This window comes from Onychostoma macrolepis, chromosome 20 (assembly GCF_012432095.1).
Source record: "Onychostoma macrolepis isolate SWU-2019 chromosome 20, ASM1243209v1, whole genome shotgun sequence".
Taxonomy (NCBI): Eukaryota; Metazoa; Chordata; class Actinopteri; order Cypriniformes; family Cyprinidae; genus Onychostoma; species Onychostoma macrolepis.
Genome location: NC_081174.1, coordinates 6933854 through 6952209, shown reverse-complemented (window position 1 = coordinate 6952209; position 18356 = coordinate 6933854). Strand labels below are relative to the sequence as shown.

General features: G+C 40.5%; 30 non-coding genes across 30 annotated transcripts; all 30 read left to right on the top strand.

Annotated features, from left to right (window-relative positions):
- Positions 1-1391: 1391 nt before the first annotated feature.
- On the top strand, positions 1392-1503 carry trnal-caa (transfer RNA leucine (anticodon CAA)). The gene is made up of 2 exons: positions 1392-1429; positions 1458-1503. It is a non-coding gene; the product is annotated as a tRNA-Leu (tRNA).
- Positions 1504-1622: 119 nt separating this feature from the next.
- trnal-caa (transfer RNA leucine (anticodon CAA)) lies at positions 1623-1734 on the top strand. The gene is made up of 2 exons: positions 1623-1660; positions 1689-1734. It is a non-coding gene; the product is annotated as a tRNA-Leu (tRNA).
- A 119-nt stretch (positions 1735-1853) lies between these two features.
- trnal-caa (transfer RNA leucine (anticodon CAA)) lies at positions 1854-1965 on the top strand. Its single transcript has 2 exons — positions 1854-1891; positions 1920-1965. It is a non-coding gene; the product is annotated as a tRNA-Leu (tRNA).
- A 119-nt stretch (positions 1966-2084) lies between these two features.
- trnal-caa (transfer RNA leucine (anticodon CAA)) lies at positions 2085-2196 on the top strand. Its single transcript has 2 exons — positions 2085-2122; positions 2151-2196. It is a non-coding gene; the product is annotated as a tRNA-Leu (tRNA).
- Positions 2197-2315: 119 nt separating this feature from the next.
- Positions 2316-2426, top strand: trnal-caa (transfer RNA leucine (anticodon CAA)). The gene is made up of 2 exons: positions 2316-2353; positions 2382-2426. It is a non-coding gene; the product is annotated as a tRNA-Leu (tRNA).
- Positions 2427-3683: 1257 nt separating this feature from the next.
- trnal-caa (transfer RNA leucine (anticodon CAA)) lies at positions 3684-3794 on the top strand. Its single transcript has 2 exons — positions 3684-3720; positions 3749-3794. It is a non-coding gene; the product is annotated as a tRNA-Leu (tRNA).
- Positions 3795-4142: 348 nt separating this feature from the next.
- On the top strand, positions 4143-4253 carry trnal-caa (transfer RNA leucine (anticodon CAA)). The gene is made up of 2 exons: positions 4143-4180; positions 4209-4253. It is a non-coding gene; the product is annotated as a tRNA-Leu (tRNA).
- A 573-nt stretch (positions 4254-4826) lies between these two features.
- Positions 4827-4935, top strand: trnal-caa (transfer RNA leucine (anticodon CAA)). Its single transcript has 2 exons — positions 4827-4864; positions 4892-4935. It is a non-coding gene; the product is annotated as a tRNA-Leu (tRNA).
- A 119-nt stretch (positions 4936-5054) lies between these two features.
- Positions 5055-5166, top strand: trnal-caa (transfer RNA leucine (anticodon CAA)). The gene is made up of 2 exons: positions 5055-5092; positions 5121-5166. It is a non-coding gene; the product is annotated as a tRNA-Leu (tRNA).
- A 121-nt stretch (positions 5167-5287) lies between these two features.
- trnal-caa (transfer RNA leucine (anticodon CAA)) lies at positions 5288-5397 on the top strand. Its single transcript has 2 exons — positions 5288-5325; positions 5354-5397. It is a non-coding gene; the product is annotated as a tRNA-Leu (tRNA).
- A 348-nt stretch (positions 5398-5745) lies between these two features.
- trnal-caa (transfer RNA leucine (anticodon CAA)) lies at positions 5746-5856 on the top strand. Its single transcript has 2 exons — positions 5746-5783; positions 5812-5856. It is a non-coding gene; the product is annotated as a tRNA-Leu (tRNA).
- Positions 5857-5976: 120 nt separating this feature from the next.
- On the top strand, positions 5977-6088 carry trnal-caa (transfer RNA leucine (anticodon CAA)). Its single transcript has 2 exons — positions 5977-6014; positions 6043-6088. It is a non-coding gene; the product is annotated as a tRNA-Leu (tRNA).
- Positions 6089-6206: 118 nt separating this feature from the next.
- trnal-caa (transfer RNA leucine (anticodon CAA)) lies at positions 6207-6316 on the top strand. Its single transcript has 2 exons — positions 6207-6244; positions 6273-6316. It is a non-coding gene; the product is annotated as a tRNA-Leu (tRNA).
- Positions 6317-7337: 1021 nt separating this feature from the next.
- trnal-caa (transfer RNA leucine (anticodon CAA)) lies at positions 7338-7447 on the top strand. Its single transcript has 2 exons — positions 7338-7375; positions 7403-7447. It is a non-coding gene; the product is annotated as a tRNA-Leu (tRNA).
- A 794-nt stretch (positions 7448-8241) lies between these two features.
- On the top strand, positions 8242-8353 carry trnal-caa (transfer RNA leucine (anticodon CAA)). The gene is made up of 2 exons: positions 8242-8279; positions 8308-8353. It is a non-coding gene; the product is annotated as a tRNA-Leu (tRNA).
- A 788-nt stretch (positions 8354-9141) lies between these two features.
- trnal-caa (transfer RNA leucine (anticodon CAA)) lies at positions 9142-9252 on the top strand. Its single transcript has 2 exons — positions 9142-9179; positions 9208-9252. It is a non-coding gene; the product is annotated as a tRNA-Leu (tRNA).
- Positions 9253-9369: 117 nt separating this feature from the next.
- trnal-caa (transfer RNA leucine (anticodon CAA)) lies at positions 9370-9480 on the top strand. Its single transcript has 2 exons — positions 9370-9407; positions 9436-9480. It is a non-coding gene; the product is annotated as a tRNA-Leu (tRNA).
- A 345-nt stretch (positions 9481-9825) lies between these two features.
- trnal-caa (transfer RNA leucine (anticodon CAA)) lies at positions 9826-9933 on the top strand. Its single transcript has 2 exons — positions 9826-9862; positions 9890-9933. It is a non-coding gene; the product is annotated as a tRNA-Leu (tRNA).
- Positions 9934-10493: 560 nt separating this feature from the next.
- Positions 10494-10603, top strand: trnal-caa (transfer RNA leucine (anticodon CAA)). The gene is made up of 2 exons: positions 10494-10531; positions 10560-10603. It is a non-coding gene; the product is annotated as a tRNA-Leu (tRNA).
- A 1698-nt stretch (positions 10604-12301) lies between these two features.
- trnal-caa (transfer RNA leucine (anticodon CAA)) lies at positions 12302-12412 on the top strand. The gene is made up of 2 exons: positions 12302-12339; positions 12368-12412. It is a non-coding gene; the product is annotated as a tRNA-Leu (tRNA).
- A 1240-nt stretch (positions 12413-13652) lies between these two features.
- trnal-caa (transfer RNA leucine (anticodon CAA)) lies at positions 13653-13761 on the top strand. Its single transcript has 2 exons — positions 13653-13690; positions 13719-13761. It is a non-coding gene; the product is annotated as a tRNA-Leu (tRNA).
- A 1241-nt stretch (positions 13762-15002) lies between these two features.
- Positions 15003-15113, top strand: trnal-caa (transfer RNA leucine (anticodon CAA)). The gene is made up of 2 exons: positions 15003-15040; positions 15069-15113. It is a non-coding gene; the product is annotated as a tRNA-Leu (tRNA).
- Positions 15114-15232: 119 nt separating this feature from the next.
- trnal-caa (transfer RNA leucine (anticodon CAA)) lies at positions 15233-15343 on the top strand. Its single transcript has 2 exons — positions 15233-15270; positions 15298-15343. It is a non-coding gene; the product is annotated as a tRNA-Leu (tRNA).
- A 117-nt stretch (positions 15344-15460) lies between these two features.
- Positions 15461-15571, top strand: trnal-caa (transfer RNA leucine (anticodon CAA)). Its single transcript has 2 exons — positions 15461-15498; positions 15527-15571. It is a non-coding gene; the product is annotated as a tRNA-Leu (tRNA).
- A 118-nt stretch (positions 15572-15689) lies between these two features.
- trnal-caa (transfer RNA leucine (anticodon CAA)) lies at positions 15690-15798 on the top strand. The gene is made up of 2 exons: positions 15690-15727; positions 15756-15798. It is a non-coding gene; the product is annotated as a tRNA-Leu (tRNA).
- A 115-nt stretch (positions 15799-15913) lies between these two features.
- On the top strand, positions 15914-16022 carry trnal-caa (transfer RNA leucine (anticodon CAA)). The gene is made up of 2 exons: positions 15914-15951; positions 15980-16022. It is a non-coding gene; the product is annotated as a tRNA-Leu (tRNA).
- A 1017-nt stretch (positions 16023-17039) lies between these two features.
- On the top strand, positions 17040-17149 carry trnal-caa (transfer RNA leucine (anticodon CAA)). The gene is made up of 2 exons: positions 17040-17077; positions 17106-17149. It is a non-coding gene; the product is annotated as a tRNA-Leu (tRNA).
- Positions 17150-17268: 119 nt separating this feature from the next.
- trnal-caa (transfer RNA leucine (anticodon CAA)) lies at positions 17269-17378 on the top strand. Its single transcript has 2 exons — positions 17269-17306; positions 17335-17378. It is a non-coding gene; the product is annotated as a tRNA-Leu (tRNA).
- A 343-nt stretch (positions 17379-17721) lies between these two features.
- On the top strand, positions 17722-17831 carry trnal-caa (transfer RNA leucine (anticodon CAA)). Its single transcript has 2 exons — positions 17722-17759; positions 17787-17831. It is a non-coding gene; the product is annotated as a tRNA-Leu (tRNA).
- A 347-nt stretch (positions 17832-18178) lies between these two features.
- On the top strand, positions 18179-18289 carry trnal-caa (transfer RNA leucine (anticodon CAA)). Its single transcript has 2 exons — positions 18179-18216; positions 18245-18289. It is a non-coding gene; the product is annotated as a tRNA-Leu (tRNA).
- Positions 18290-18356: the final 67 nt, after the last annotated feature.

Here is an 18356-nt window from a genome sequence, read left to right as displayed (position 1 = left end):
AGATAGATTTTAACTATCTTATAAAGCCCTGAATGGCTTAGCTCCTCAGTACTTGAGCGAGCTCTTATCACACTGTAGTCCTCCACGTCCACTGCGTTCTCAAAACTCTGGCCATTTGATAATACCTAGAATATCAAAATCGACTGCGGTTGGCAGATCCTATTCCTATTAACACCCAAACTCTGGAACAATCTACCTCACACTGTTCGGGAGGCAGACACACTCTGTCAGTTTAAATCTAGATTAAAGACCCATCTCTTTAGCCTGGCTTACACATAACACACTAATACACTTCTATTATTCAAATCCGTTAAAGGATTGTTAGGCTGCATTAATTAGATCAATAGAATTCAATAATGAAATGCCTTTAACTGAAAATTGAGTGTATAATCTTATCATTATACATTACTGACACTCTATCTTCCAATTTGATACTGTTAAGTGCTTTGACACAATCTGTATTGTTAAAAGCGCTATATAAATAAAGGTGACTTGACTTGACTTGACTCAAGGTGTTATCACCTTGTTGAGGTTTCTGGTCTCCGAATGGAGGCGTGGGTTCAAATCCCACTTCTGACACAGGCTATTTTAGAAATGTAAATAATGTTGAGAGAGTAAACATTAAAGTTTTTATTCATTCTTTTGCCCTCTGACAAACTCCATTCATAACATTTTTCTTCACACTCTTCAATAACGTTGTCAGAATGGCCGAGCGGTCTAAGGTGCCAGACTCTAGTTGTTATCTCCTTCCCAGTTGTTGAGGTTTCTGGTCTCCGAATGGAGGCGTTTGTTCAAATCCCACTTCTGACACAGGCTCTTTTAGAATTGGAAGCAATCTTGAGTCAGCAAAAGTTAAAGTTTGCATTCCTTCTTTTGCCCTCTGACGAACTCCATTCATTGAATTGTTTTTCACATTTTTAAGTGTTATTGTCAGAATGGCCGAGTGATCTAAGGCACCAGAATCAAGTCATTTCCACTTTCTCGGTTGATGAGGTTTCTTGATCTCTATACGACGGTTTAGGTTCAAATCCCACATCTGACACAGGCTCTTTTAGAGTTGGAAGCAATCTTGAGACAGCAAAAGTTAAAGTTTGCATTCCTTCTTTTGCCCTATGACGAACTGCATTCATTGAATTGTTTTTCACATTTTTAAGTGTAATTGTCAGAATGGCCGAGCTGTCAAAAGCGCCAAAATCAAGGCATGTGTACCTGCCCAGTTGTTGAGGTTTTTGATATCCACATGGAGGCGTGGGTTCAAATCCCACTTCTGACACAGGCTCTTTTAGAACTGAGACCAATGTTAAAACAGTAAATGTTATAGTTTGATTTCCTTCTTTTGCCCTCTGACCAATTCCATTTATTGAATTGTTTTTCAGTTTTTAGGTGTAATTGTCAGAATGGCCGAGTGGTCTAAGGCGCCAGACTCAAGGTGTTATCTCCTTCCCAGTTGTTGAGGTTTCTGGTCTCCGAATGGAGGCGTGGGTTCAAATCCCACTTCTGACACAGTCTGTTTTAGAAATGTAAATAATGTTGAGACAGTAAACATGAAAGTTTGATTTCATTCTTTTGCCCTCTTACGAACTCCATTCATAACATTTTTCTTCACAACCTTTAATAACGTTGTCAGAATGGCCGAGCGGTCTAAGGCGCCAGACTCAAGGTGTTATCTCCTTCCCAGTTGTTGAGGTTTCTGGTCTCCGAATGGAGGCGTGGGTTCAAATCCCACTTCTGACAAAGACTATTTTAGAAATTTAACAACTGTAGAGAGAGTAAACATAATACTTCTCATTCATTCTTTTGCTCTCTGACCAACTCCATTCATAACATTTTTCTTCACAACCTTTAATAACGTTGTCAGAATGGCCGAGCGGTCTAAGGCGCCAGACTCAAGGTGTTATCTCCTTCCCAGTTGTTGAGGTTTCTGGTCTCCGAATGGAGGCGTGGGTTCAAATCCCACTTCTGACAAAGACTGTTTTAGAAATTTAACAACTGTAGAGAGAGTAAACATTATACTTTTCATGCATTCTTTTGCTCTCTGACCAACTCCATTCATAACATTTTTCTTCACAATCTTCAATAAACTTGTCAGAATGGCCGAGCGGTCTAAGGCGCCAGACTCAAGGTGTTATCTCCTTCCCAGTTGTTGAGGTTTCTGGTCTCCGAATGGAGGCGTGGGTTCAAATCCCACTTCTGACACAGGCTCTTTTAGAAATTTAACAACTGTAGAGACAGTAAACAGTTAAAGTTTGATTCATTCTTTTGCCCTCTGACCAACTCCATTCATAACATTTTTCTTCACATTTTTAAGTGTAATTGTCAGAATGGCCGAGTGGTCTAAGGCACCAGACTCAAGGTGTTATCTCCTTCCCAGTTGTTGAGGTTTCTGGTCTCCAATGGAGGCGTGGGTTCAAATCCCACTTCTGACACAGTCTGTTTTAGAAATGTAAATAATGTTGAGACAGTAAACTTGAAAGTTTGATTTCATTCTTTTGCCCTCTGACGAACTCCATTCATAACATTTTTCTTCACAACCTTTAATAATGTTGTCAGAATGGCCGAGCGGTCTAAGGCGCCAGACTCAAGGTGTTATCTCCTTCCCAGTTGTTGAGGTTTCTGGTCTCCAAATGGGCGTGGGTTCAAATCCACTTCTGACAAAGACTATTTTAGAAATTTAACAACTGTAGAGACAGTAAACATTATAGTTTTCATTCATTCTTTTGCCCTCTGACCAACTCCATTCATGACATTTTTCTTCACAATCTTCAATAAAGTTGTCAGAATGGCCGAGTGGTCTAAGGTGCCAGACTCAACTTGTTATCTCCTTCCCAGTTGTTGAGGTTTCTGGTCTCCAATGGAGGCGTGGGTTCAAATCCACTTCTGACACAGGCTCTTTTAGAATTGGAAGCAATCTTGAGACAGCAAAACTTAAAGTTTGCATTCATTCTTTTGCCCTCTGACCAACTCCATTCATTGAATTGTTTCTTCACATTTTAATGTAATTGTCAGAATGGCCGAGTGATCTAAGGCACCAGACTCAAGTCATTTCCGATTTCTCAGTTGATGAGGTTTCTTGATCTCTATCTGACGGTTTAGGTTCAAATCCCACATCTGACACAGGCTCTTTTAGAATTGGAAGCAATCTTGAGACAGTAAAAGTTAAAGTTTGCATTCCTTCTTTTGCCCTCTGACCAACTCCATTCATTGAATTGTTTCTTCACATTTTTAAGTGTAATTGTCAGAGTGGCCGAGTGGTCTAAGGTGCCAGACTCAAGGTGTTATCTCCTTCCCAGTTGTTGAGGTTTTGATATCCACATGGAGGCATGGGTTCAAATCCACTTCTGACACAGGTCTTTTAGAAATTTAACAATGTTGAGACAGTAAAAGTTAAAGTTTGATTCCTTCTTTTGCCCTCTGACCAACTCCATTCATAACATTTTTTTCACATTTTTAGTGTAATTGTCAGAATGGCCGAGTGTCTAAGGCACCAGACTCAAGTGTTATCTCCTTCCCAGTTGTTGAGGTTTCTGGTCTCGAATGGAGGCGTTTGTTCAAATCCACTTCTGACACAGGCTATTTTAGAAATTTAACAATCTTGAGACAGTAAACATTATAGTTTGATTCATTCTTTTGCCCTCTGACTAATTCTATTAATTGAATTGTTTTTCACATTTTTAAGTGTAATTGTCAGAATGGCCGAGTGTCTAAGGCACCAGACTCAAGGTGTTATCTCCTTCCCAGTTGTTGAGGTTTCTGGTCTCCGAATGGAGGCGTGGGTTCAAATCCCACTTCTGACAAAGACTGTTTTAGAAATTTAACAACTGTAGAGAGAGTAAACATTATAGTTTGATTCATTCTTTTGCCCTCTGACCAATTCCATTCATTGAATTGTTTTTCAGTTTTTTGGTGTAATTGTCAGAATGTCCGAGTGGTCTAAGGTGCCAGACTCAAGTGTTATCTCCTTCCCAGTTGTTGAGGTTTCTGATCTCCACTTGGAGGCGTGGGTTCAAATCCCACTTCTAACACAGGCTCTTTTAGAAATTTAACAACTGTAGAGAGAGTAAACATTATAGTTTGCATTCCTTCTTTTGCCCTCTGACTAATTCTATTCATTGAATTGTTTTTCACATTTTTGAGTGTAATTTGTCAGAATGGCCGAGTGGTCTAAGGCGCCAGACTCAAGGTATTATCTCCTTCCCAGTTGTTGACGTTTCTGGTCTCCGAATGGAGGCGTGGGTTCAAATCCACTTCTGACACAGGCTCTTTTAGAAATTTAACAACTGTTGAGACAGTAAACATGTTATAGTTTGCATTCCTTCTTTTGCCCTCTGACCAACTCCATTCATTGAATTGTTTCTTCACATTTTTAAGTGTAATTGTCAGAATGGCCGAGTGATCTAAGGCACCAGACTCAAGGTATTATCTCCTTCCCAGTTGTTGAGGTTTCTGGTCTCCAATGGAGGCGTGGGTTCAAATCCACTTCTGACACAGGCTCTTTTAGAATTGGAAGCAATCTTGAGACAGCAAAAGTTAAAGTTTGCATTCATTCTTTTGCCCTCTGACCAATTCCATTCATTGAATTGTTTCTTCACATTTTAATAATTGTCAGAATGGCCGAGCGGTCTAAGGCACCAGACTCAAGTCATTATCTCCTTCCCATTTGTTGACATTTCTGGTCTCCGAATGGGCGTGGGTTCAAATCCACTTCTGACACAGTCTGTTTTAGAAATTTAAGCAATCTTGAGACAGTAAACTTAAAGTTTGCATTCCTTCTTTTGCCCTCTGACCAATTCCATTTATTGAATTGTTTTTCACATTTTAATGTAATTGTCAGAATGGCCGAGTGGTCTAAGGTGCCAGACTCAAGTGTTATCTCCTTCCCATTTGTTGACATTTCTGGTCTCCGAATGGGCGTGGGTTCAAATCCCACTTCTGACAAAGAGTATTTTAGAAATTTAACAACTGTTGAGACAGTAAACATTATAGTTTTCATTCATTCTTTTGCCCTCTGACCAACTCCATTCATTGAATTGTTTTTCACATTTTTAAGTGTAATTGTCAGAATGGCCGAGTGGTCTAAGGCACCAGACTCAAGGTGTTATCTCCTTCCCAGTTGTTGAGGTTTCTGGTCTCCGAATGGAGGCGTGGGTTCAAATCCCACTTCTGACACAGGCTCTTTTAGAAATTTAAGCAATCTTGAGACAGTAAACATGTTATAGTTTGCATTCATTCTTTTGCCCTCTGACCAACTCCATTCATTGAATTGTTTTTCACATTTTTAAGTGTAATTGTCAGAATGGCCGAGTGGTCTAAGGCACCAGACTCAAGGTGTTATCTCCTTCCCAGTTGTTGAGGTTTCTGGTCTCCAATGGAGGCGTGGGTTCAAATCCACTTCTGACACAGGCTCTTTTAGAAATTTAACAATCTTGAGACAGTAAACAGTTAAAGTTTGCATTCCTTCTTTTGCCCTCTGACCAACTCCATTCATTGAATTGTTTTTCACATTTTTAAGTGTAATTGTCAGAATGGCCGAGTGGTCTAAGGTGCCAGACTCAAGGTGTTATCTCCTTCCCAGTTGTTGAGGTTTCTGGTCTCCAATGGAGGCGTGGGTTCAAATCCACTTCTGACACAGGCTCTTTTAGAAATTTAACAATCTTGAGACAGTAAACAGTTAAAGTTTGCATTCCTTCTTTTGCCCTCTGACCAACTCCATTCATTGAATTGTTTTTCACATTTTTAAGTGTAATTGTCAGAATGGCCGAGTGGTCTAAGGTGCCAGACTCAAGGTGTTATCTCCTTCCCAGTTGTTGAGGTTTCTGGTCTCCAATGGAGGCGTGGGTTCAAATCCCACTTCTGACACAGGCTCTTTTAGAATTGGAAGCAATGTTGAGACAGTAAACATGTTATAGTTTGATTTCCTTCTTTTGCCCTCTGACCAATTCCATTCATTGAATTGTTTTTCACATTTTTAGTGTAATTGTCAGAATGGCCGAGTGGTCTAAGGCGCCAGACTCAAGGTTTTATCTCCTTCCCAGTTGTTGAGGTTTCTGGTCTCCGAATGGAGGCGTGGGTTCAAATCCCACTTCTGACACAGGCTCTTTTAGAAATTTAACAATGTTGAGACAGTAAAAGTTAAAGTTTGCATTCCTTCTTTTGCCCTCTGACCAACTCCATTCATTGAATTGTTTTTCACATTTTTAAGTGTAATTGTCAGAATGGCCGAGTGGTCTAAGGCGCCAGACTCAAGGTGTTATCTCCTTCCCAGTTGTTGAGGTTTCTGGTCTCCGAATGGGCGTGGGTTCAAATCCCACTTCTGACACAGGCTCTTTTAGAATTGGAAGCAATCTTGAGACAGCAAAAGTTAAAGTTTGCATTCCTTCTTTTGCCCTCTGACCAACTCCATTCATTGAATTGTTTTTCACATTTTTAGTGTAATTGTCAGAATGGCCGAGTGGTCTAAGGCGCCAGACTCAAGGTGTTATCTCCTTCCCAGTTGTTGAGGTTTCTGGTCTCCGAATGGGCGTGGGTTCAAATCCACTTCTGACACAGGTCTTTTAGAAATTTAACAACTGTAGAGACAGTAAACATTATAGTTTCATTCATTCTTTTGCTCTCTGACCAACTCCATTCATAACATTTTTCTTCACAACCTTTAATAACGTTGTCAGAATGGCCGAGTGTCTAAGGCACCAGACTCAAGTCATTATCTCCTTCCCAGTTGTTGAGGTTTCTGGTCTCCGAATGGGCGTGGGTTCAAATCCCACTTCTGACACAGGCTCTTTTAGAATTGGAAGCAATCTTGAGACAGCAAAAGTTAAAGTTTGCATTCATTCTTTTGCCCTCTGACCAACTCCATTCATTGAATTGTTTTTCACATTTTTAGTGTAATTGTCAGAATGGCCGAGTGGTCTAAGGCGCCAGACTCAAGGTGTTATCTCCTTCCCAGTTGTTGAGGTTTCTGGTCTCCGAATGGGCGTGGGTTCAAATCCACTTCTGACACAGGTCTTTTAGAAATTTAACAACTGTAGAGACAGTAAACATTATAGTTTCATTCATTCTTTTGCTCTCTGACCAACTCCATTCATTGAATTTTTCTTCACAACCTTTAATAACGTTGTCAGAATGGCCGAGTGTCTAAGGCACCAGACTCAAGTCATTATCTCCTTCCCAGTTGTTGAGGTTTCTGGTCTCCGAATGGGCGTGGGTTCAAATCCACTTCTGACAAAGGCTCTTTTAGAACTGAGACCAATGTTGAGACAGCAAAAGTTAAAGTTTGATTCCTTCTTTTGCCCTCTGACCAATTCCATTTATTGAATTGTTTTTCACATTTTAATGTAATTGTCAGAATGGCCGAGTGGTCTAAGGTGCCAGACTCAAGTGTTATCTCCTTCCCAGTTGTTGAGGTTTCTGGTCTCCACATGGAGGCGTGGGTTCAAATCCACTTCTGACAAAGACTATTTTAGAAATTTAACAACTGTGAGACAGTAAACTTAAAGTTTGCATTCATTCTTTTGCCCTCTGACCAATTCCATTCATTGAATTTTTCTTCACATTTTAATAATTGTCAGAATGGCCGAGCGGTCTAAGGCACCAGACTCAAGTCATTATCTCCTTCCCAGTTGTTGAGGTTTCTGGTCTCCACATGGAGGCGTGGGTTCAAATCCACTTCTGACAAAGGCTCTTTTAGAATTGGAAGCAATCTTGAGACAGCAAAAGTTAAAGTTTGATTCCTTCTTTTGCCCTCTGACCAATTCCATTTATTGAATTGTTTTTCACATTTTAATGTAATTGTCAGAATGGCCGAGCGGTCTAAGGTGCCAGACTCAAGTGTTATCTCCTTCCCAGTTGTTGAGGTTTCTGGTCTCCAATGGAGGCGTGGGTTCAAATCCACTTCTGACACAGTCTTTTAGAAATTTAACAACTGTAGAGAGTAAACATTATAGTTTCATTCATTCTTTTGCCCTCTGACCAACTCCATTCATAACATTTTTCTTCACAACCTTTAATAACGTTGTCAGAATGGCCGAGCGGTCTAAGGCGCCAGACTCAAGGTGTTATCTCCTTCCCAGTTGTTGAGGTTTCTGGTCTCCGAATGGAGGCGTGGGTTCAAATCCACTTCTGACAAAGACTGTTTTAGAAATTTAACAATGTTGAGACAGTAAACATGTTATAGTTTGATTTCATTCTTTTGCCCTCTGACCAACTCCATTCATTGAATTTTTCTTCACAACCTTTAATAACGTTGTCAGAATGGCCGAGCGGTCTAAGGCGCCAGACTCAAGGTGTTATCTCCTTCCCAGTTGTTGAGGTTTCTGGTCTCCGAATGGAGGCGTGGGTTCAAATCCCACTTCTGACACAGTCTTTTAGAAATTTAAGCAATCTTGAGACAGTAAACATGTTATAGTTTGATTTCCTTCTTTTGCCCTCTGACCAACTCCATTCATTGAATTGTTTTTCACATTTTAATAATTGTCAGAATGGCCGAGTGTCTAAGGCGCCAGACTCAAGGTGTTATCTCCTTCCCAGTTGTTGAGGTTTCTGGTCTCCAATGGAGGCGTGGGTTCAAATCCACTTCTGACACAGGCTCTTTTAGAAATTTAAGCAATGTTGAGACAGTAAACATTATAGTTTGCATTCCTTCTTTTGCCCTCTGACCAACTCCATTCATTGAACATTGTTTTTCACATTTTAATGTAATTGTCAGAATGGCCGAGTGGTCTAAGGTGCCAGACTCAAGTGTTATCTCCTTCCCAGTTGTTGAGGTTTCTGGTCTCCAATGGAGGCGTGGTTCAAATCCCACTTCTGACACAGTCTTTTAGAAATTGGAAGCAATGTTGAGACAGTAAAAGTTAAAGTTTGATTCATTCTTTTGCCCTCTGACGAACTCCATTCATAACATTGTTTTTCACATTTTAATAACGTTGTCAGAATGGCCGAGTGTCTAAGGCACCAGACTCAAGTGTTATCTCCTTCCCAGTTGTTGAGGTTTCTGGTCTCCATGGAGGCGTGGGTTCAAATCCACTTCTGACACAGACTCTTTTAGAAATTTAACAATCTTGAGACAGTAAACATTATAGTTTCATTCATTCTTTTGCCCTCTGACCAACTCCATTCATAACATTGTTTTTCACAATTTTAATAATTGTCAGAATGGCCGAGCGGTCTAAGGCGCCAGACTCAAGGTGTTATCTCCTTCCCAGTTGTTGAGGTTTCTGGTCTCCAATGGAGGCGTGGGTTCAAATCCCACTTCTGACACAGACTCTTTTAGAAATTTAACAACTTGAGACAGTAAACATTATAGTTTGCATTCCTTCTTTTGCCCTCTGACCAACTCCATTCATTGAATTGTTTTTCACATTTTTAAGTGTAATTGTCAGAATGGCCGAGTGGTCTAAGGCGCCAGACTCAAGGTGTTATCTCCTTCCCAGTTGTTGAGGTTTCTGGTCTCCAATGGAGGCGTGGGTTCAAATCCCACTTCTGACACAGGCTCTTTTAGAAATTTAAGCAATCTTGAGACAGTAAACAGTTAAAGTTTGCATTCCTTCTTTTGCCCTCTGACCAACTCCATTCATTGAATTGTTTTTCACATTTTTAAGTGTAATTGTCAGAATGGCCGAGTGGTCTAAGGTGCCAGACTCAAGGTATTATCTCCTTCCCAGTTGTTGAGGTTTCTGGTCTCCAATGGAGGCGTGGTTCAAATCCCACTTCTGACACAGTCTTTTAGAAATTGGAAGCAATGTTGAGACAGTAAAAGTTAAAGTTTGATTCCTTCTTTTGCCCTCTGACGAACTCCATTCATAACATTTTTTTCACATTTTTAGTGTAATTGTCAGAATGGCCGAGTGTCTAAGGCACCAGACTCAAGTGTTATCTCCTTCCCAGTTGTTGAGGTTTCTGGTCTCCATGGAGGCGTGGGTTCAAATCCCACTTCTGACACAGACTCTTTTAGAAATTTAACAACTTGAGACAGTAAACATTATAGTTTCATTCATTCTTTTGCCCTCTGACCAATTCCATTCATTGAATTGTTTTTCACATTTTTAAGTGTAATTGTCAGAATGGCCGAGTGGTCTAAGGTGCCAGACTCAAGTGTTATCTCCTTCCCAGTTGTTGAGGTTTCTGGTCTCCAATGGAGGCGTGGTTCAAATCCCACTTCTGACACAGTCTTTTAGAAATTGGAAGCAATGTTGAGACAGTAAAAGTTAAAGTTTGATTCATTCTTTTGCCCTCTGACGAACTCCATTCATTGAATTGTTTTTCACAATTTTAATAATTGTCAGAATGGCCGAGTGTCTAAGGCGCCAGACTCAAGTGTTATCTCCTTCCCAGTTGTTGAGGTTTCTGGTCTCCAATGGAGGCGTGGTTCAAATCCCACTTCTGACACAGACTCTTTTAGAAATTTAACAACTTGAGACAGTAAACATTAAAGTTTGATTCATTCTTTTGCCCTCTGACCAATTCCATTTATTGAATTGTTTTTCACAATTTTAATAATTGTCAGAATGGCCGAGTGGTCTAAGGCGCCAGACTCAAGGTGTTATCTCCTTCCCAGTTGTTGAGGTTTCTGGTCTCCGAATGGGCGTGGGTTCAAATCCCACTTCTGACACAGTCTTTTAGAAATTTAACAATGTAGAGACAGTAAACATTATAGTTTGATTCATTCTTTTGCCCTCTGACCAACTCCATTCATTGAATTGTTTTTCACATTTTTAATGTAATTGTCAGAATGGCCGAGCGGTCTAAGGCGCCAGACTCAAGGTGTTATCTCCTTCCCAGTTGTTGAGGTTTCTGGTCTCCGAATGGAGGCGTGGGTTCAAATCCACTTCTGACACAGTCTGTTTTAGAAATGTAAATAATGTTGAGACAGTAAAAGTTAAAGTTTGATTTCATTCTTTTGCCCTCTGACCAACTCCATTCATTGAATTGTTTCTTCACATTTTTAAGTGTAATTGTCAGAATGGCCGAGTGTCTAAGGCGCCAGACTCAAGGTGTTATCTCCTTCCCAGTTGTTGAGGTTTCTGGTCTCCGAATGGAGGCGTGGGTTCAAATCCACTTCTGACACAGACTCTTTTAGAAATTTAACAACTGTAGAGACAGTAAACATTATAGTTTCATTCATTCTTTTGCCCTCTGACCAACTCCATTCATTGAATTGTTTTTCACATTTTTAAGTGTAATTGTCAGAATGGCCGAGTGTCTAAGGCGCCAGACTCAAGGTGTTATCTCCTTCCCAGTTGTTGAGGTTTCTGGTCTCCGAATGGGCGTGGGTTCAAATCCCACTTCTGACAAAGACTCTTTTAGAAATTGGAAGCAATGTTGAGACAGTAAACATTAAAGTTTGCATTCATTCTTTTGCCCTCTGACCAACTCCATTCATAACATTTTTCTTCACATTTTTAAGTGTAACGTTGTCAGAATGGCCGAGCGGTCTAAGGTGCCAGACTCAAGGTGTTATCTCCTTCCCAGTTGTTGAGGTTTCTGGTCTCCAATGGAGGCGTGGTTCAAATCCCACTTCTGACACAGTCTTTTAGAAATTTAACAATGTTGAGACAGTAAAAGTTAAAGTTTGATTCCTTCTTTTGCCCTCTGACGAACTCCATTCATTGAATTGTTTCTTCACATTTTAATGTAATTGTCAGAATGGCCGAGTGTCTAAGGCACCAGACTCAAGTGTTATCTCCTTCCCAGTTGTTGAGGTTTCTGGTCTCCAATGGGCGTGGGTTCAAATCCCACTTCTGACACAGACTCTTTTAGAAATTTAACAACTTGAGACAGTAAACATTATAGTTTCATTCATTCTTTTGCCCTCTGACCAACTCCATTCATTGAATTGTTTTTCACATTTTAATAATTGTCAGAATGGCCGAGTGGTCTAAGGCGCCAGACTCAAGGTGTTATCTCCTTCCCAGTTGTTGAGGTTTCTGGTCTCCGAATGGGCGTGGGTTCAAATCCACTTCTGACAAAGACTCTTTTAGAAATTTAACAACTGTAGAGACAGTAAACATTATAGTTTCATTCATTCTTTTGCCCTCTGACCAACTCCATTCATTGAATTGTTTTTCACATTTTTAGTGTAATTGTCAGAATGGCCGAGTGGTCTAAGGCGCCAGACTCAAGGTGTTATCTCCTTCCCAGTTGTTGAGGTTTCTGGTCTCCGAATGGGCGTGGGTTCAAATCCACTTCTGACAAAGACTCTTTTAGAAATTTAACAACTGTAGAGACAGTAAACATTATAGTTTCATTCATTCTTTTGCCCTCTGACCAACTCCATTCATTGAATTGTTTTTCACATTTTAATGTAATTGTCAGAATGGCCGAGTGGTCTAAGGCGCCAGACTCAAGGTGTTATCTCCTTCCCAGTTGTTGAGGTTTCTGGTCTCCGAATGGAGCGTGGGTTCAAATCCCACTTCTGACACAGTCTGTTTTAGAAATTTAAGCAATCTTGAGACAGTAAAAGTTAAAGTTTGCATTCCTTCTTTTGCCCTCTGACCAACTCCATTCATTGAATTGTTTCTTCACATTTTTAAGTGTAATTGTCAGAATGGCCGAGTGATCTAAGGCACCAGACTCAAGGTGTTATCTCCTTCCCAGTTGTTGAGGTTTCTGGTCTCCAATGGAGGCGTGGTTCAAATCCCACTTCTGACAAAGGCTCTTTTAGAACTGAGACCAATGTTGAGACAGTAAAAGTTAAAGTTTGATTCCTTCTTTTGCCCTCTGACCAATTCCATTCATTGAATTTTTTTCACATTTTAATGTAATTGTCAGAATGGCCGAGTGGTCTAAGGTGCCAGACTCAAGGTGTTATCTCCTTCCCAGTTGTTGAGGTTTCTGGTCTCCGAATGGGCGTGGGTTCAAATCCACTTCTGACAAAGACTATTTTAGAAATTTAACAATCTTGAGACAGTAAATGTTAAAGTTTGATTCATTCTTTTGCCCTCTGACCAATTCCATTCATTGAATTGTTTTTCACATTTTAATAATTGTCAGAATGGCCGAGTGGTCTAAGGCCAGACTCAAGGTGTTATCTCCTTCCCAGTTGTTGAGGTTTCTGATCTCCGAATGGAGGCTTTGGTTCAAATCCCACTTCTAACACAGGCTCTTTTAGAAATTTAACAACTGTAGAGAGAGTAAACATTATAGTTTCATTCATTCTTTTGCCCTCTGACCAACTCCATTCATTGAATTGTTTTTCACATTTTTATGTGTAATTGTCAGAATGGCCGAGTAGTCTAAGGCGCCCGACTCAAGGTGTTATCTCCTTCCCAGTTGTTGAGGTTTCTGGTCTCCAATGGGCGTGGGTTCAAATCCCACTTCTGACACAGTCTGTTTTAGAAATTTAACAACTGTTGAGACAGTAAATGTTATAGTTTGATTCCTTCTTTTGCCCTCTGACCAACTCCATTCATTGAATTGTTCTTCACATTTTAATAACGTTGTCAGAATGGCCGAGTGTCTAAGGCACCAGACTCAAGTGTTATCTCCTTCCCAGTTGTTGAGGTTTCTGGTCTCCAATGGGCGTGGGTTCAAATCCCACTTCTGACACAGACTCTTTTAGAAATTTAACAACTTGAGACAGTAAACATTATAGTTTCATTCATTCTTTTGCCCTCTGACGAACTCCATTCATTGAATTGTTTTTCACAATTTTAATAATTGTCAGAATGGCCGAGTGGTCTAAGGTGCCAGACTCAAGGTGTTATCTCCTTCCCAGTTGTTGAGGTTTCTGGTCTCCAATGGGCGTGGGTTCAAATCCCACTTCTGACACAGTCTGTTTTAGAAATTTAACAACTGTTGAGACAGTAAATGTTATAGTTTGATTTCATTCTTTTGCCCTCTGACCAACTCCATTCATAACATTGTTTTTCACAATTTTAATAATTGTCAGAATGGCCGAGTGTCTAAGGCACCAGACTCAAGTGTTATCTCCTTCCCAGTTGTTGAGGTTTCTGGTCTCCAATGGGCGTGGGTTCAAATCCCACTTCTGACACAGACTCTTTTAGAAATTTAACAACTTGAGACAGTAAACATTATAGTTTGATTTCATTCTTTTGCCCTCTGACCAACTCCATTCATTGAATTGTTTTTCACATTTTAATAATTGTCAGAATGGCCGAGTGGTCTAAGGTGCCAGACTCAAGGTGTTATCTCCTTCCCAGTTGTTGAGGTTTCTGGTCTCCGAATGGAGCGTGGGTTCAAATCCACTTCTGACACAGGCTCTTTTAGAATTGGAAGCAATCTTGAGACAGTAAACAGTTAAAGTTTGATTCATTCTTTTGCCCTCTGACCAATTCCATTCATTGAATTTTTTTCACATTTTAATAATTGTCAGAATGGCCGAGCGGTCTAAGGTGCCAGACTCAAGGTGTTATCTCCTTCCCAGTTGTTGAGGTTTCTGGTCTCGAATGGAGGCGTGGTTCAAATCCCACTTCTGACAAAGGCTCTTTTAGAACTGAGACCAATGTTGAGACAGTAAAAGTTAAAGTTTGATTCCTTCTTTTGCCCTCTGACCAATTCCATTCATTGAATTGTTTCTTCACATTTTAATAACGTTGTCAGAATGGCCGAGTGGTCTAAGGTGCCAGACTCAAGGTGTTATCTCCTTCCCAGTTGTTGAGGTTTCTGGTCTCCGAATGGGCGTGGGTTCAAATCCACTTCTGACACAGGCTCTTTTAGAAATTTAACAACTGTGAGACAGTAAACATTATAGTTTGCATTCCTTCTTTTGCCCTCTGACCAACTCCATTCATTGAATTGTTTTTCACATTTTTAGTGTAATTGTCAGAATGGCCGAGTGGTCTAAGGCGCCAGACTCAAGGTGTTATCTCCTTCCCAGTTGTTGAGGTTTCTGGTCTCCGAATGGAGCGTGGGTTCAAATCCACTTCTGACACAGGCTCTTTTAGAAATTTAAGCAATGTTGAGACAGTAAACATTATAGTTTGCATTCCTTCTTTTGCCCTCTGACCAACTCCATTCATTGAATTTTTTTCACATTTTTAAGTGTAATTGTCAGAATGGCCGAGCGGTCTAAGGCGCCAGACTCAAGGTGTTATCTCCTTCCCAGTTGTTGAGGTTTCTGGTCTCCGAATGGAGCGTGGGTTCAAATCCCACTTCTGACACAGACTGTTTTAGAAATTTAACAATGTAGAGACAGTAAACAGTTAAAGTTTGCATTCATTCTTTTGCCCTCTGACCAACTCCATTCATAACATTTTTCTTCACAACCTTTAATAACGTTGTCAGAATGGCCGAGCGGTCTAAGGCGCCAGACTCAAGTGTTATCTCCTTCCCAGTTGTTGAGGTTTCTGGTCTCCGAATGGAGGCGTGGGTTCAAATCCCACTTCTGACAAAGACTATTTTAGAAATTTAACAACTGTAGAGACAGTAAACATTATAGTTTGATTTCATTCTTTTGCCCTCTGACCAACTCCATTCATAACATTTTTCTTCACAACCTTTAATAATTGTCAGAATGGCCGAGTGGTCTAAGGCGCCAGACTCAAGGTGTTATCTCCTTCCCAGTTGTTGAGGTTTCTGGTCTCCGAATGGAGCGTGGGTTCAAATCCCACTTCTGACAAAGACTGTTTTAGAAATTTAACAACTGTAGAGACAGTAAACATTATAGTTTCATTCATTCTTTTGCCCTCTGACCAACTCCATTCATAACATTTTTCTTCACAACCTTTAATAACGTTGTCAGAATGGCCGAGCGGTCTAAGGCGCCAGACTCAAGGTGTTATCTCCTTCCCAGTTGTTGAGGTTTCTGGTCTCCAATGGGCGTGGGTTCAAATCCCACTTCTGACACAGGCTCTTTTAGAAATTTAACAACTGTGAGACAGTAAACTTAAAGTTTGCATTCATTCTTTTGCCCTCTGACCAACTCCATTCATAACATTTTTCTTCACATTTTAATGTAATTGTCAGAATGGCCGAGTGGTCTAAGGTGCCAGACTCAAGGTGTTATCTCCTTCCCAGTTGTTGAGGTTTCTGGTCTCCAATGGGCGTGGGTTCAAATCCCACTTCTGACACAGTCTGTTTTAGAAATTTAACAACTGTTGAGACAGTAAATGTTATAGTTTGATTCATTCTTTTGCCCTCTGACCAATTCCATTCATTGAATTTTTCTTCACAACCTTTAATAATTGTCAGAATGGCCGAGTGATCTAAGGCACCAGACTCAAGTGTTATCTCCTTCCCAGTTGTTGAGGTTTCTGGTCTCCACATGGAGGCGTGGGTTCAAATCCACTTCTGACAAAGACTATTTTAGAAATTTAACAATCTTGAGACAGTAAAAGTTAAAGTTTGCATTCCTTCTTTTGCCCTCTGACCAACTCCATTCATAACATTTTTCTTCACAACCTTTAATAACGTTGTCAGAATGGCCGAGTGTCTAAGGCACCAGACTCAAGGTGTTATCTCCTTCCCAGTTGTTGAGGTTTCTGGTCTCCGAATGGAGCGTGGGTTCAAATCCACTTCTGACACAGGCTCTTTTAGAAATTTAAGCAATGTTGAGACAGTAAATGTTATAGTTTGCATTCCTTCTTTTGCCCTCTGACCAACTCCATTCATAACATTTTTCTTCACATTTTAATAATTGTCAGAATGGCCGAGTGATCTAAGGCACCAGACTCAAGTGTTATCTCCTTCCCAGTTGTTGAGGTTTCTGGTCTCCGAATGGGCGTGGGTTCAAATCCACTTCTGACAAAGGCTCTTTTAGAACTGAGACCAATGTTGAGACAGTAAAAGTTAAAGTTTGATTCCTTCTTTTGCCCTCTGACCAATTCCATTCATTGAATTGTTTCTTCACATTTTAATAACGTTGTCAGAATGGCCGAGCGGTCTAAGGTGCCAGACTCAAGTGTTATCTCCTTCCCAGTTGTTGAGGTTTCTGGTCTCCACATGGAGGCGTGGGTTCAAATCCACTTCTGACACAGTCTTTTAGAAATTTAAGCAATGTTGAGACAGTAAATGTTATAGTTTGATTCCTTCTTTTGCCCTCTGACCAACTCCATTCATTGAATTGTTTTTCACATTTTAATGTAATTGTCAGAATGGCCGAGTGGTCTAAGGCGCCAGACTCAAGGTGTTATCTCCTTCCCAGTTGTTGAGGTTTCTGGTCTCCAATGGAGGCGTGGGTTCAAATCCACTTCTGACACAGGCTCTTTTAGAAATTGGAAGCAATGTTGAGACAGTAAAAGTTAAAGTTTGCATTCCTTCTTTTGCCCTCTGACCAACTCCATTCATTGAATTTTTTTCACATTTTTAAGTGTAATTGTCAGAATGGCCGAGCGGTCTAAGGCGCCAGACTCAAGGTGTTATCTCCTTCCCAGTTGTTGAGGTTTCTGGTCTCCAATGGAGGCGTGGTTCAAATCCCACTTCTGACACAGACTGTTTTAGAAATTTAACAACTGTAGAGACAGTAAACAGTTAAAGTTTGATTCATTCTTTTGCCCTCTGACCAATTCCATTCATTGAATTTTTCTTCACAACCTTTAATAATTGTCAGAATGGCCGAGTGTCTAAGGCACCAGACTCAAGTCATTATCTCCTTCCCAGTTGTTGAGGTTTCTGGTCTCGAATGGAGGCGTGGGTTCAAATCCACTTCTGACAAAGGCTCTTTTAGAACTGAGACCAATGTTGAGACAGTAAAAGTTAAAGTTTGATTCCTTCTTTTGCCCTCTGACCAATTCCATTCATTGAATTGTTTCTTCACATTTTAATAACGTTGTCAGAATGGCCGAGTGGTCTAAGGTGCCAGACTCAAGTGTTATCTCCTTCCCAGTTGTTGAGGTTTCTGGTCTCCACATGGAGGCGTGGGTTCAAATCCACTTCTGACACAGTCTTTTAGAAATTTAAGCAATCTTGAGACAGTAAACAGTTAAAGTTTGCATTCCTTCTTTTGCCCTCTGACCAACTCCATTCATTGAATTGTTTTTCACATTTTTAAGTGTAATTGTCAGAATGGCCGAGTGATCTAAGGCACCAGACTCAAGGTGTTATCTCCTTCCCAGTTGTTGAGGTTTCTGGTCTCCAATGGAGGCGTGGTTCAAATCCCACTTCTGACACAGGCTCTTTTAGAAATTGGAAGCAATCTTGAGACAGTAAAAGTTAAAGTTTGCATTCCTTCTTTTGCCCTCTGACCAACTCCATTCATTGAATTGTTTTTCACATTTTTAGTGTAATTGTCAGAATGGCCGAGTGGTCTAAGGCGCCAGACTCAAGGTGTTATCTCCTTCCCAGTTGTTGAGGTTTCTGGTCTCCGAATGGAGCGTGGGTTCAAATCCCACTTCTGACACAGACTGTTTTAGAAATGTAAATAATGTTGAGACAGTAAACAGTTAAAGTTTGATTCATTCTTTTGC